The following is a 17,368-nucleotide window of genomic DNA, read 5'->3' as shown; positions in this document are numbered from 1 at the left end:
AGAGAAGCAAATTGTTTTATCAGATTATAATATGTTGGATGAGTTGAAGAATGTTTGAATTAAAATCCCTTTGGTTCAAGAAATAAACGAAATTCCTATTTTGCAAAAATAATAAAGGAGTTGTGTATTAGAAAAATTGGAAAAGAAAGAAAATAAATACAAAAAGTGCAACTCATAGGGAAAATTGCAGAAATTATGATGGGAAAGTCTACAATTGAAAAATACTTAAATTCAAGAAGTCCCATTGTAAAGATTCACATTAACAATGTTGAAATCCAAAATACATTGATTGACTTAGGTGCAACTATAAATGTCATGACAAAGAGTACTATGGATGAATTATGATTAACTAATCTTCAATATACTTTTACTTTATTGCAATTAACATACATATATGTTATTAAACTACATGGCAGATTAGAAGATGTATTAGTATCCCTAGATTGATGGGAGTATCCAGTTGATTTCATGATATCAACTTCAAGGAATAATCTAGGAGGTCATTCATTGATACTTGGTAGGCCATGGTTAGCCACGACCGATGCATTTATTAGTTTTAGGTCTGGTGACATGTTTATTTCTGATGGAAATTCAACCAAAAATTTTACATTATATCCACCAGCAAGAGAAATAACTAAAATAGAAAATGAAGAATGGATTGAAGAAGATGAACAATGTTATGAAAATATTCAACCAATGTTAACTACCTCACAAAATGACGAGGAAAATCAATTAATGAATCTTATGAGTAACCATGGTTTTTCTCAATGTTTTCAACAAAATTATTGTGTGCATATGTTAGATGAAAGTTTTCAAGAAATTTGTAGTATTGAAGAATTTTCATCTCGATAATCCAAGCTATCATTAAACTCCATGGAATTTTTTTCCAATACCCTTGTAGAGATTAACTCGGGGAAAACATTAAATATCAATAATAACTTGGAGGATTTTCGAAAAGAACAACTGATTAAGATGTTGCAAAAACATTCCTTTGCATTTACACGAGAATATACAGACATGAAAGGAATCAATCCAAATACATGTGTGCATCATATATATACACAAGAGAAAGTCAAAATTTTAAGACAACCCCAAAGAAGGATGAATCCTAATCTAATGGAGATTGTTAAAGAAGAGTTACATAAATTGCTCAATGTGAACTTTATTTATGCAATTGCAGATAGCCAATGGGTTTCACCCTTGGTTATTGTGCCAAAGAAAAATGGAAAGTGAAGAGTTTGCATAGATTATAGAGAATTGAATAAACCAACTCTAAAATATCATTTCCCATTAGCCTGCATTGATCAAGTTTTAGATACACTAGCAGGAAAGAAATATTTCTCTTTTCTTCATGGTTTTAGTGGATATAATCAGATTCAGTTTGCACTTGAAGATCAAGATAAGACAACTTTATGTCCATGGGCTACACATGCTTATAGAGTACTTTTGGATCGTGCTATGAGCCTACTACATTTCAAAGAGCAGTATTGGGTATCTTTTGTTTTCACTTGATCTATGATTGTGTAGAAGTATATATCGATGATTTTACTATTTATGGGAATAATTTTGAAGACGCTTTAGAAAAATTGGAAAAAGTCCTTGCTATATGTATAAAAACTAATCTTTCATTAACTAATGAAAAATGCTTTATGATGTTTTATGAAGGAATTGTTTTGGGACATTATGTTTCAGGTTCTGGAATCAAATTGGATTCATGAAAGATTGAAATCATCTCCAAATTTTCAGTGCCTAAATGCCAAAAGGATGTTCGAAGTTTTCTTGGATTCAAAGGTTACTATAGAAGGTTTATAAAAAACTTCACAAAACTTGCTTCACCATTTTTCAAATTACTCACCAAAGATTGTGAATTTCATTGGGATTCTTATTGTCGAAAAAATTTTGAATTGTTGAAACGGAAAATTTCTAAGGCACCCATTTTAAGAGGGCAAAATTGGTCCCTTCCATTTCTTATTTCCACTATTTCCTCAAATACAACTTTAGGGGTTGTGTTAGGATAAAAAGAATTAAGTTCTTATGCTATATAGTATACAAGCAAAAATTTTCCTGCAAAGTTGAATTATATAGTCATAGAAAAGGAGTTATTGGCTATTGTTCATGCTATCAACAAGTTTAGACACTATATTACTACATATAAGGCTTTTATTCACACTAATCATTCTAATATTAGAGATATTATGAATAAACCAATAAATAATGACAAGATTACTCGATGGATTTTACTATTGCAGGAATTTAATTTTACCATTTTAGATAGGCCAAGAAATGAAAACATAGTAGCTAATTTCCTTTCCATGATGCAAAATGATAGTACTAATATTCTTGTAGTAGATAATTTTCCTTTCCAATATCTACTAAAACTCCTTGGTTTGCAGATATCACTAATTATTTGGCTACATGAAATTTTCCTCCTCATCTAGCAACAAAAGAAAGACAAAGAGTTATCAAATTCAATGCGCCTTATTCCTGGATAGAAGGAGAACTATACTGAACATGGGTTGATTTGATCATTAGAAGATGTGTTTGAGAACATGAGTTACCTGAAATACTTAAAGCATGTCATGATGAACCTTGTGGAAGATATTCTGTCGATAGATAAACTGCATATAAAGTACTTCTTTTGGGATATTATTGGCCTTCTCTTTTCAAAGATGCCAAAGAATATGTCAAGAGATGTGATAGTTGTCAAAGGATGGGGAAATCTATCCAATCTGATGAAATGCCTCTACAACCATAGGTACTAATAGATCCTTTTGAGAAATGGGCTCTAGATTTTATTGGACCTATTAATCCTCCTTCCAAGTAGAAGATGTACATACTTGTTTGCACTGATTATGTTACTAAATGGGTAGAGGCTAAGCCACTAAATTTTTCTACTGAAATGTTGTTGTTACATTTCTTTTTGAGGATATTTTCACTCGTTTTGGTGTACCAAGAGAAATTGTGACAGATCAGGGTGCACAATTTACATCCAAGCTTGTGCAAAAGATCATGGAGCAATACAAGATTAGGCATTGTAAATCCACTCCATATCATCCATAAGCTAATGGAAAAGTGGAATCCACAAATAAATTTCTTGAAGCCATATTGAGCAAGACTGTTCATATACATAGAAGAGATTGGTCAGATAGATTTCTAGAAGCGCTTCGGGAATACCAGACTACATAGAGAAGCACCATTGGACATACTCCTTATGATCTTGTTTATGGAAATAAATTTCTACTTCCCATTGAATTCCAAGTGGAAACATGCAAGACAACAATAAAATTGGGACTAGATCTCTCTGAGGCCCAAAAGCAAAGATTGGCACAACTAAATGAATTGGACGAGATTAAACAATATGCCATTCAAAGGAAAAGCATAATCCAACAACAAAGGACAAGATGGCATGACAAGTTTATCAAGGTCAAAAAGTTCAAACCAGGTGATTGGGCCCTTCTCTTTGATTCCAAATTTAAAGATTTTCAAGGGAAATTCCAAACACATTGGTTATGCCCTTATGAGATAGAACTTGTTTATGAAAATAGAGCAGTAAGGATCAAGACCCTTGATGAAGAAGGAATCACTTTTCTCATTAATGAGCATATATTAAAACTTTATCATAAGCCCTTAACAAGAGAAGAATTTGTTCAAAGTTTGCAGAAAAGCTATGAGTTGAAATTGGTGGAAAAGGGGGATTAATCCTAGTTGAAAATCAAGACTTTTGTCAGCTTGGATTTCTCCTTTCCTTTTTGCAAAAAAAAAATTCAAATCAAACTAATCAGTTCGAGGAATTTTATTCTCTTTTAATAAGATCCCATCAACATTAGAAACAACAAGTGTCCTTGAAGAATTTGAAGCAAATCTCAAAGATTGGTAACATTTTATAGCTAGTGAAACATTTCGTAGCTGATTCTTTCTAAGGAGTAGTCAAGTATTTCCTTCAGACCTGAAAGTAATCAATTTCAAAGGCACAAATGTGAGGTAACTTGAAAGGTAACATGATGTATAATTAGTCAATCTATTAAAGTTTAACTATAAGATTTGAGATGTATACATGGACTAGTTTATCATTATTTCTTAATAGAAATCTCAAAGAAGCCTCAAATCCTAATGATGGCCTAAATAAATCCATATTTTACCACCTCGCTTCATAATATCCTAAGGACTCCTTATCCCATTCGAAAAATGTAAAATCAAAACCTATATCACAACTCAAGATTTTTTAATAAAGCTATTACGGGTAATTATTATGGGAGAGTCCTATTCTACTACCACTATACAATCTTATCATAACCATTCTTCCATTATTATCTGTCGCCATCTTCATTCATTTCACCAAACTATTCCATATGTCTCTCACTATTCCTTGTAACAATTATTGAAGTGTGATTATAAGGTAAAGCTTCCCTTACAACCATGGATTTCATAATCTATCATGAACTTGAAGTAGTGAATTTATTGGTTGCTTATCCAAAGGTCAAAATGCAATTGTAGAAAGTTGGATGGTTTGATTTTGTTAAGAAGTTTGAAGGTTATGATACTAAGGTCACAAGGGCATTCACAAGTGCGTTCAATGAAGTTGAGGCCAAAAGTGGGGACATTAGATCGAAGGTGACAAAATCATTCTTAGCAGAGGCTATAGGGCTTCTGAGAATCAACGAAAATTGGTTCAATTGCCATAAAATTAAAGAGGATGTATGGAAATCCTTCCTGCAAAATCCAAACATGGACATCTCAACATTAATAAAATGTATTCTAGTATCTGCATTTAAAAGGAAATGGTGAAATTTGTTACTTGTTTTGAAAAAAATGATTGCATGTGAAGGCGGATATGGATTCATCTTGTTTTACCATGCTTGATTGTTGATGCATTTTATAAAAGGTAAAGAGTTGAATTTTCCATATTATTTGTTGAGTAGCCTAAGAAAAATGGATTTCAATCTTAAAAAAAACTCAAGGAATGTCAATAGGGCTATTTATCATCATGGATTGGTCAAAATCATTGTTGAAGCAGAATTGAAAGCCCAAAATGACAATTTGAAAGGATTTTTAGTGAGAAATCATTTTGTCGAAGTCTCAGATGAAGAAGTGTTTCCAAGAGCATTAAAAGGGAGAATTAGGGTTCCTCCAAACCCTGATCCTCAGGAGGGAAATGAAAAAATGAATATATTCCAATACATGAGACAAAGAGCAATGATGTAGCAGAGACAATGGACATCAATACTGACGAAACAAAGTAATACACCACATCTGAAAGTCCACTAAAAGGGAATCCAGATATAATTGAACCATAAAAGAATTCAAATATGCTAGATACTCTAGTGAAACCAAAAAGAGGAAGGCCTAAGAAGAAGCAAAGTGTCAGAGAACAAAAGGAAAAGGTACCAAAACTGACCAGAAAAGTTAAAGAAAATAAGTCACACATTATTGTTTCGCCCGAGCCAAAAAAAAACAAAATACCAAGAGGAAAAATTCTCAAGGAACAAAAGAGCCAGAGCATGGAAAGAAGTGTCGAATAATTACAAGAAGCATGTTGAAACAAATTAATTTTGATTCATCAGAGGTTATAGGTCTTTAGGACTCATAATCACTACAGTCACTAGTTCCAAAAGGAAAGAGTCTAGAGGTAGATATCATTCAACAACATGCATATGATTATTTTGAATCATTGGAGAAAGAAGTACACTAGGATAAGGTAAATCCTTCCTTTGAATATAATTTCAATGATGATGTTCCAATATTCAATAGCCCTGTACAAGATGATAGTATTCCTTTCCATATGGAGCAAGAAATTATTAAAACATTAAAGGAGGAGATAATTGAACTTGAAATACTAAAAAATCACGTGAAAGGAGAGAATAAATTGCTCAAACACATGTATCATTGGTATCAAAAGAATTTAAAACTCAAGAAAGCCAACAAGTTGCTCCAATATAAAGTTAAAGGATTAAAGGCCAGAATATTAATGAAGAAACCCAAGTGGTCAGTCTCTATGCAGAAGAAAGGAGTTCAGAGTAACTTGGACATCTTAATCCAAGCCTCTGGAAAAGTTCTTTAAAGATCAAGTGCTACTACAATTTTGAAATTTTACATGTTGTACTCTAAGATAATTCCAGGTTAATTAATTATGCCAGAGCATCTAAAATGTTTTGTTGTCTTAAAAGTTTTTGGATGACCAATGTTATGAGCAGATAAGGAGGTGCTTAAACCTTAATAATATGAAAATTAAAAAAGGGTTGATTCTTTACCCCTGAATAGTAATTTGATTAAAAAATGTGTGGAAAGGCAGAAATATAAGAAAGTATAAATATGCTCTTACTCTTCTCTAGTCTTTGAGTTCAACACTTTGATCATAGATGTAGCCTCTGCTAGTTTTTGTCCCAATGTTGTTCTGACTCATTCAATTGTTGTCTGGAACCTGTCAATTAACTCTTCCTGCTCAAATATAATTTGAATGGATGGCCAAACCTTAGTTATGGCATGATTGATATCTATGCAAATTATTTCCTTAGCTTGGGCCAAGGTTTGAGCCATCAATGACTAATTTTCCAATTGATCTATCTTCTCGAAGAGTTGATAAGATTTCCGCATCTCTTCGACCAAGAGGGTATCATTTTTATTTTTTGTGCTTCTAAGTTCTTTAGCTTATGCTGGAGCTTATCATTTTCTTGTCTCTGAAGTGATAGGTCTTGCACAACCTTATTCAAATCCTCTGGTGTTGATGTAGATTCCCCTGTTGTCCCTGTAACTGTGATGGGTATGATTGTTACTAGAGCTACAGTTAATTGTGTAGCCTCTTATTTTTCCTTGAGTAGCTTCTCTATGTATTCCTCCATCTCTTTTATCTGAATATTTTGCTCAATGATCAATTTGAGCATATCTTCTTTATGCTGCGCACTTTCTTCTATCTCCTTTGTTAGTGGATCCTCTGTAGAAGGTAATTTTAGTTGTTTCCTGAGTGTTGTTATGTATACATTCTTTTTCTTGATGATCTCCTCCATTTCTTTGACATCACTGGGATCATATCCCAACTTGATCACCAAATATTCTAATGTTTTGATTCTAGTGTCCTTTGCTAATGAAGAAATTTTCTCCAATTTTAATTGTGTCTGGACATTTGCAAGAGATGTCCTTAACTTTGACAGTTCAATAGCAATATTTGTCATAGTGGAGAAAATCATTTCTCCAGACTGTCTATACATATCCATTTGATTAATGGGATGTATAAGCTTTGCATCAAATGAGAACATAGTCTTCTTATAATCTACAGGATTTTTTGGATATGGTACTTGGGCTTGTAAGAATGCCATTTGCATCCTTCCTTTCTCACTATCAAATGTTGTTAATAACCTGTGTTGGGAGGTGGAATTATGCTTCCAAAATTGAGCATAGGTATTGGATTTGAGTGTTTCATTCTTCTGCTTAATCTACAAAAACTTACTGAAGATATTGGGACCCAATTCTGTTTACTGTGATTTTTTTGAAGGATTCTGTGAGGCCAAGGAGGATGGGGTGTTAGGGAGATGTTCCTCTGACCCTGTGGAAAACTTTAAACCACTCATAACAATGGTTTTCTATTCTTCTCCATTATTAATGGTGACATCTTTCAGATGTGTTTTCTGCTTTTTCTGTGGAATGATGAATTCTTGAGCACTTATTTTTGTACAAGATAGAGATGAAGTTTCTTATCTTTGCCCTTTCCCCTGTTTATCTTGAGGTATTGGAATGTGGATGGTAGCTGTAGACATAATCTTCTCTTTTGCTTCTTGAAGTGTATTCTCCTCCCATGGGTCTTGATTCATAAACTTCTCAATTTTTGGCCTGGGAGTATGATTATAAGGTGTGGTTTTGAGTTCCACCCTTAGATTAGAAATAATGTTGAATGGATCATATGACCAGGTGAAACTAGGCTGAAAGTTGAATTGCTTGAGAATCAAATCTGCCTCATCACCTGCTGTTCTAGTATTGCATATAAATGGTCCTACTTGAGTCTTGATCTTGAATTGTGATTTCCTTTTACCTGATACAAAATGGATTTCATCCATATTGATCATCTACCTTATATATTCCAGAGAGAAAATTCTCATTGGAACATACTTAGGCAACTTGTAGGGAGCCAACTCACATCCATATACTCTTATTTCTGTGTAATTATAGTATAAATACTAGTCTCCAGTCTTTGTCTGCTCACTCAAGTGAAAAACCCTTTTGATTTCTAAACTGATCCTTGGCTCACTCTGACTGCTAAGAAGCCCTGCAACTGTATGAACAAAATTGTCAATGAATTCTGCAAACTTAAACTCTGTTGAGTTTCTCTTGACTAATGAAGTCCACTGTATCATAGATTGATTGATGCCCTGATCATCTTTCTTGTGTGAATTCATTGGAAACTTATTTCCTTGCTGAAAAAGAAACATGTAGACTAGTAAATATGCATAATTAAATATGCCTTATGTTGCAATCTTCATCATCTGTTGATGCATATTATCAACCAAAAATTGGCTAAAATAGAACATGAATGTTGGCTTGTGCTTATAGGAGAAAATTGATAGAAAGCCTAGAATAGGCTCATCTACCCATTATTTGATGGATACCCTAAAAGGCAAGAAACTAAGGAAATTATCTGCTTGGATTTCTCTAGGAACATAGAAGCTGGGTAACGGGGATTTTTCTTAGGAAGCTGAGAGTCTTATGGGAGAAAAATCTCAATTTTTTTGGCTCTCTGAGGAAAGGTTAACTTATGGTATAGGTCCATTAGAACAATTGCAGAAAAATGGCTAAGGGAGTCATTTTGAGGAATCAACAACATCTGGTTTATGGTTTCAGGTGTAATTGAAATCAGAATGTCTCCATTCTAGGCCACAATGGTTTTGTGCAGTGGATTGTATCTAGCTTGACACCACATAACCAGATCAGGGAAATAATGTGTCTGTGGAAAGATAAACATAGGTAACAGGGATTCCCAAAGATTAATGTCATCTTGCTAGTCTAGGTAATTTTGCTTTAACCAATGATGTAATTCGAACAGGTCGAATTCACACTCGGTGTCAACAATCTTGAAGTATTGGTCTGCTAATGGCATGTGATCTAGGTCTAGGGTAACAAAGGTCTTAGGGTTATCATCACTTTTTGTTTTGCTGCTAGAAGATTGGGTTTTTCCCTTTGGTGCCATGACTGAGGATTTTGAGAAAGAAAATGATATCAGAGGATAGAATTTTGGCTTGAACAAGTACTTAAAATAATCAATAAATCTTTGTCAAGGGTATCAGGGCTCTGAATTTCCAAAATTGATAGGTGCTGAATAGTAGGAGTGTAGAAGCTTACCTGCAATTTGAAAACAATAATAAAAGTGGGTAGGGGAATTGCACGAAATGAGTCAAGGTCATTTTATAGGGCTTGATTGATTACCGTTGCGATGGAACCATTACTAAACAGAATTTAGGTATATTAATGGGTAACGCAAATATGGTAATGGATAAGCGTGTAACAAGCACATTATAAGGGTAAGAGATGTGAGTGAATGATAGATGGACATGTGGCGAGATGCGATTAGTGGAGGGAAATGTGACCGTTGGCGGGAGCAGAGGAGCGATAAGAGGATTTCAGGGGGGGGGGGGGCGGGGGCGATGGTAAGCAGTTTAGGATGAGGGGGGTGTGAATTCATGAGAGAGTGCCACGTTGTGTGGGGCCCGGGAAAAGCAATACCACTTTTTGGACCCCCCCAGCGTTAACGTGAAATGGGATGAGGGGTGCGAATTGGTTTCCATGCCATTGGCCATGAAAGGTGCCCTTTGGATATCACAAAATGACAAAACATCAAATCATCTCCCGACGTAAAAATAAAACTCAAGTTTAATGCTTATTACATGGTGCTAATCATGTTTAAATGACATGATTAGTTTATTATTTAACTAAAATAAATCTATCAAAGCATGATTAATAATTCTAAAGGTGCATTTGATCAAGCATGCCCTTTTATTTCCTAAAGTAACTGTTAACCCTATTCTAGTGCATAAAATGAAATTGACCAAGATTAAATGCTTTGGTCACGCTTTCCTCTAATCTATCCTACCTTCTAATTTCAACCAAGATTAAACCGTTTGGTTGAATTATTTTCTAATCCTCAAACATAAATTTAAACACGTTTGATCATGATTATACTATATGATTCAAACAAGATTTATTTCAAGTGGCATTTCAACTTGCTCACTTGTGCAGTAATTTTTTCTTTGATGGCGTTTCTTCTCATATTTTTTCAACTATTTTCATATTTTCATTCTTTTATTCTTTTTTTTATACCCTCTTTTATAAATATTTAACTTATCAAAACCATTTATGTTACAACATCGACTCCAACTGGGGACTGCTTCCTCTTGCAGGATGCAGAGAACTTGCAGATCCATGTGCCTTCTCCTCAGGCTAATAGGGTCTTTGTTGAAAACAATCACACACTACATATAAAAATAAAAACAATACAGTGATGTACAAATGAATAATTAATGAAGGAATTTCAATATTGGATATAACACTTCAAATATTTCCCATTGACAGGCAATGAGGAATATTGTCCTTCGAAGTTCTGCAAGATAAAAGTATTGTTTCCTTTAACCTCTGTAATACTAAAAGGTCCAAACCATAGAGTATCAAACTTTCCATGTTTTCCTTTATCTTCCCTTCTTGCATCCCATATTAATACTAAATCTCCTTCTCTATCCTTTCTTTCAAACATACTCTTCATTTTGTTCTGATATTTCTGAAGCTTATAATGAACTTCATCTATGTTTTCATTAAGTTCTATAATCTAATTGATTCTCCTAGAAAAATCATCAGGTTCTTCATTTGCTTCTTGTAAAAATCTCATGACAGGAAAAGCTAGATGTGTAGGAAATATGGCTTCCTTACCATAAACAAGTTGAAATGGAGATTTACCTGTTGACCTCTTTGGAGATATTTTGTTTTCCCAAACTGCATATATGAGATGGTTGTCCCAACTCCTTTTGTGGTCTTCCAGTGTTTTCTTAATGACTTTAACCAAGCTCTTGTTTGAAGACTCTGCCAGTCCATTTCCTTGTGGATAGTAGGGGGTAGAATGATGCAACAAAATTTGGTATTTCTGACAAAATTCAATCATTTTGACATCACAGAATGCTGCTGCATTGTCTGTAACTATTTGTTGGGGGAATCCAAACCTAGATAGTATATTCTCTTCAATAAATTTAATAACTACAGTGTCAGTTTCATTTCTAACTGGAATTGCCTCTACCCATTTAGTAAATTAATTTGTGGCAGTCAATATCCATCTATGCTGGCTACTTGATGCTGGATGAATTTCCCCAATGAAATCCAATCCCCATTGTAGGAAAGGTGCTTGAACTAGTACTGGAACTAGAGGAAGTGCTGCTAATCTTTGTTTTCCAACAAACATTTGGCATTGGGTACAACTTCTAACCTTTGCTCCTACTTGTGCAAACAATGTGGGCCAATAAAATCCCGCTCTTAAAATCTTATATGTTATAACTCTCCAAGCATAGTGTCCTCCACAAATACCTGCATGAAATTGATCAATAATTCCTTCTGTCTCACTTTCTGTCAAGCAAAGTAAAAGGATGTTGAGTGGGTCCTTCCAATATAGATTTGCATTGATGATACAATATTTTATGGCCTTCAACTTTAGTGTTTTGCATTGATTCTTTGTAAATTCAGATGGACACTCAAAATCTCTAAGAAAATGTACAATATTAGTGTACCATTTAGATAACAAAAATTTCTCATCAATATGGATAGGAGTCGATTGGATTGAAGATAAAGGTTATTGTGGATTCTCCCGTGCTGAAGATTGAGAAGGTTCTTGTGGATTCTTCCCTTTTGAAGTCTGAGAAGGTTCTTGTGGATTCTTCTTTGCTGAAATTTCAAAAACAGAATTTATTACCAAGAATGCAGTTTGACTCAACTAAGAGTTTAGCCAAGCCTTGACCCTTTACCAACTTTGTAGTTTTGATAATGAGATCAAATTCTAATATCTTAGTAATCCACCTTCCTCTTCTTCCATGGGTATCAGGTTGAGTTAACACAATTTTAAAAACACTATTGGGAACATAGGCAATAATGGAAGAATGGAGGACATATACTCTAAAAGCTTTTAGGCCTTGAACTAAGGAATAAGCCTATTTTTCAATTATATCATATTTGAGTTCAACATCTCTCATAACTTTACTGAAAAAAGCAATAGGTTGGTCATCTCCATTCTCATTCTTTTGCTAAAGGATAATAACTAAGGTGGTTTCAGAGGCAAAGGAAAATATGCTAAACTGTTCAGACATCGGCCACACTCACACACAAAGTTGTAAACACTGTTGCGCAAGTGTTGTCACGGTCATTCAAAAACATATTTCAATTGTCACACTTGTTGCTCTTAACCTTCGAGTCAGTCTCACTGAGCACATGTTGTCCTATTGGTTTGAGTTGTCTTATCGTCGAGTCATTCTAAGTGTGTGATCGCATTGTCATGTATGCACGAGTACAATTGCTTTCACACTTAGTCAATTTTCTTGAAAATTTATGAACCAGAAAACCCTCTGTCAACCAGACCCGATCTCAGTGACCTTGCACTATTGCCTAGAACTATGTAGAGCTTGAGGCCATCCTTCGGGAAACCTGCTCTGCGTAATTATGGAAATGATCCAACTGACTGACTCCTAGAATTGTGCAGAAGTTGTCCCAGCAGCCGATCCAGTCTGCGCTTCCCGCAAGACCTCCCATTAAGCCTCCCGTTGGTTAACCAGAGAAAGAATTTGAGTTGTGACCCAGGGCTGTACTAAGCTCAGGAATTGCGCAGAGCTATCCTACCATGCCCTTCCTACCCGCTCTGCAAACAACCCAAGGATTTCACAGAGATGTCCTGTCCTACCCTTCCTTCCCGCTCTGCAACCAACCCAGGAATTCCGCAAAGCTATCCTGCCTTCCCAATCCTTCTTCCTCGTTCTGCAACCAGCTCAAGAATTGCGTAGAGTTGTCCTGTTCAACCCTTCTTCCCTACTCTACAACTAGTTCAGAAACAACGCAGAACTATTTGAGCCCAGATTGTCTCTTAATATTGCGCAATTTTTACCAGCAGCTCCTGCAACCCGACTTTGTGCTCCTCTGGAAAACTGCACATATTTTTCTGCCAGTGCTTGCTGCTGCCCGCACTGTATTCCCTGAAGAAATTATGCAGATCCCAGCTAGATGACCTACCCAGTGCTCCCTTGGAAAATTTCACAGATTGGCCCAATAACTCCTCGACACCCTGCCTAGCCTTCTTCTCGGAAATTACGCAGTTCTGCCTCCTAGCTAGGTTTTTACCCCGTAGTTGTCACTATTGTCTTGGATTGTAAAAATTTGTCTCCTAGTGACATCTGTGCAGTTTTTCCCGATAGTTCTCTGGATCCTCACATCCCGTCCTGTGCTGTGCTCTTACAATTTCAGTACCTTGTCCCTCTCCCTATCACCTGCACCGAAATGGAAAACAATGCATCATGATAGACTAGAAGATTTTTTGGATTTGATGTCGTCTCGTCATGAGTGATTGCAAGAACGAGTACATCAATGAAACATGGCGCGATGATGAACGAGATGGAAAAGAAGCGGATGCTAGAAGACTTTCTCGCGGTCAAACAAATATATGAAGCACATCGAGCAAGCGAGTGAAAGGGACACATTCACATGCACCATCAAGCAAAGACCAAGACCATCGAAGAACCCACACACTTTGCCATGCAGAGGTGAAGACATGTTACACAGAGATAATATCATCACTCAACAACACAAAAACTCGACACAAGACACCATAGTCAGCCAATACATGTCAACAGTGTCATGTCTAGTTGTGTCATGAGTTGTCTCAACCACATCACTACTATGGGTCATACTTGTTGTAATCAATGTAATGTAAAGTGGAAGTCCAAGGGATCCACATATGAGGTCGAAGAGTCATGTAAAGTCGAAAAGTCATAGGAAGTGAAACAATCATGTGGGAAGTCAAAGTGTCACAAGGGTCAGTTATACCCCGTTGGCGCTATATACCCCTTCATTGTATGAGAAAATGAATTTTCACCTTGGCTCCTCCCACATAGCCTTGGAGAGTCCATGGTCTATTCTTTGAGGAGAGAGGAGTGGCTCCAATGTCCCACTACTAAGACTAGTGATGTATAGTGTACATATGTGTCTTGGATATTTTGTTTAATTTAGAATCCTATCTCAGGCCAGCACGTTTTCACGCATGTTTTGTATCCGTTTGTAAGAATGTTCTTTAAACGCTTGTAATGCATGTTTACTTAACTTTTACTAAGATAGTTGAGTTACTTCGGTTATTTTAGTACTCATATTGGTGAATATGTGTTGTATTTTTTATCGCTACTATCTCGTCCGTGTGGACTACTCCGTCAGACATTAGACAAACCATCTTTGTGTTTCCTTGGTTATAACGACCCTCACCCCCGTGTGGACCATTCCGTTGGATGGTGTATGTGTTTTGCCTTGAACTTTGGTTTTCATGATTGTCGCATCCGCTGTGGACTATTCTGCTCGATGCTGGATAGACCCCTGTTGTTGTTCGCTTGTGTTTCTTCCTGGGCTGGGACTATTCCCTCTCGTTAAGGGGATCACTTTACCTCCCATTTTTGATAGTAAGAGAACCCAGACACATAGTTACATTAAGCACTCTCCAGGTACATTCACCTCAGTTTATTGAAGTTTCAAGCATAACACTCTCATGTGCTGAATGACAAGAGCTAAGGAAAATCTCTAAGATAATGGCAACTGAGCCATCGTATCATACGGGACTCCTACACCAAATGGTGTGAGGTCTAGTTGGGACTTCATACCAGGGAGATCCCCTGAATTTTGGCGGGTCCAGCACCATCAATATTTCTAGCGCTAGAAGGAGGGTCGCCATTTTTTTATGGTTGAATGTCCTCTCAACCCCACGTATCTATCATCTGGTCAAGGAAGTAACACGAACTCCATCTCTCACATGGACAACTCTGAAGTTGGTTACTCCTCACCTCCCAAACCCGAGCAAGAAATCTCATATCATCACCTTCGGTCATTTCGTCCCATCACTTGATAGTTTTCCAAAGATGTTAGACTGATCCTAGGAGTACACAACCTTCCCTCTTCACAGAGGAAGCAAAAGACTACACCCCTAGGAGTGGTAATATCATCTGTTGAAGAAGTAATCCTCGCCACTCTTGAAGAGATGGCTGAAGTTGTTGGGAACAAAGAGGAACCTCCTGTTTTGTTACAAGGAGAAGAAGTTAACAACACACTCTTAGGCTCAGGTTCCGACAAAGGTAGTGGAGGGGAAGGCAGCAGAGGAGGCAAAGACAAACCAATAGATTCATAGGTTGAACCATCTGATTCAGAAGAAGAGGAGGAGTACGGAGAAGAAGAAGACATGGTTGATCAAAATTTGGAATGGATGGCATAGGGCCCATTGGCACTCCATGATATCTTTCACAAGATGCCAAGACACATAGAGAAGATGTTAACGAAATATGACCCTAACAGAGTAGTTAAGGCAAAAGATCATCTAGGCATGTTCTACCTACATATGTAGACACTCGAGGTACATTATGATGATGTTGAATGTAGACTATTTCCATGTACCTTGGATGGCAGAGTAGCTGTATGGTACCATAGCCTTCCTGTCAACTCCATTCAAAATTGGGGGATGTTCAAGTGAATTTTCCTTGAAAATTCCACTGATGACAAAACCCCTGGCATGTTGTTGAAAGAATTGGGTAGTCTTAAGATGGAACCGAAAGAGACAGTGAAAGGCTTTAACCAGAGGTTTAATCGCATCGTGAACAAGTTCACTGCAGACACTAAACCTCATGACTCTATCACAATTGACTACTACACATCTGCATTACCAACCAACATTGCGCAGTTCGTCAAGCGAGCTGTGAAACCAACGCTATCCGAAAATTTCCAAGAAGCAATTGATGTGGAGAAGGACCTATGCACGATTGGACTCATTGTAGATGATGAATCAATGAAGGACTCCAAATACGTGGGTAGGAGGTCCTAGGCTACTGTGAGTAAGGTGAAGGAAAAAGAAACAAGTGAAATTGAGACCCTTACTTGTCTCCTTAAGTCCTTGACAACTGAAGTAGCAGAACTCAAGCAATGGACAAATGAGACAACAGTAAGCAACAAACCTTCCAGTTTTGCACGCATAAAGAATGCAACATCATGTAACAGCAGTAGTTACCTGGCTAAATATTCATAGAGTTCAAATGTTGTGTTCCAAATAGACCTGCTTGGTAAGGATAACTTTTGTGATTTCCACCAAGAACGACACTTAAAGAAGACCTGTGTAGATTGGAACTGAGTTGTGGGCTCCGTGGCTTCAAGAATGAATGATCATCTTAATGCCAGTGAGCAGGTTCAACCGAAAGATGAAGATGATGAAGAGGATGTTGCATCTGATGAAGCTCCAAGTTCTGGGCACGTGGTTAACATGTATCAGTGTCTAAACGCTTCCCAGAAGAAAACAACCACTGAGAAGGAGGCCCCAAAACAGAACGGTCGATACAACTTAAGAAGTCAAGGGGCTCCTACTGTGATTGAGGTACCGAAAGAGAAATTCAAGAAACTATTCAGAAAATTTGAACCACTGGTACCCTCAACACAGAAAACACAAAACAAGTCTGGGAAGACAACTCCAACGAAAGATACGTCCATGAGCAGCTCACTTTAGAACAATCCACCAAACAATATAAACATAAGTCTTCCCCCGAACAACTCAGTGAGTCTTCCCGCTGTGGACTACAATATTGTTGAAGACATGGAGAAGACCCATGCAAACATCTCTATGTACGGACTCGCCAAAATCATGGGTCAACGTGATATTCTGTTGCGCGCATTGAAGCAAACCTCCACAAACAATGTTGCCTCTTCCAATAAGGGACCAAGTAAGATTCTCAAATCACTCGCATATGTACTCAATGCGCTTTGCAATGAAGAAATGAACTCGCTCTGCCCACCATTTTTGTTATCATTCGAAATATTCAACTTCAATGTCCACAACTATTTGGTTGACTCTGGCGCATCAGTCAATGTCATGCCACTCTCCATTGCTAAACATATCAATGCGCAATGGAGCATTACAACTGTGCAGATCATCCAACTTGATCGAACATGTGTACCAGCCATTAGTGAACTCTAGGATGTGATCATTCAGTTATCGTCCGACGGACGAGTTCACCAGTGCATCAACATTGTGATAGTGGACATCTCGGAAGCATATGGCTTACTGCTCAGTAGAGACTGGTCCAACAAGTTGCAAGGATATTTTGCTATAGACTGGTCACATTTATGGCTTCTG

Source organism: Pinus tabuliformis, chromosome 5_2 (genome assembly GCF_031772625.1).
Source record: "Pinus tabuliformis cultivar Carrire ecotype Pingquan chromosome 5_2, CPIR1, whole genome shotgun sequence".
Taxonomy (NCBI): domain Eukaryota; kingdom Viridiplantae; phylum Streptophyta; class Pinopsida; order Pinales; family Pinaceae; genus Pinus; species Pinus tabuliformis.
This window is presented reverse-complemented; position numbering follows the sequence as displayed.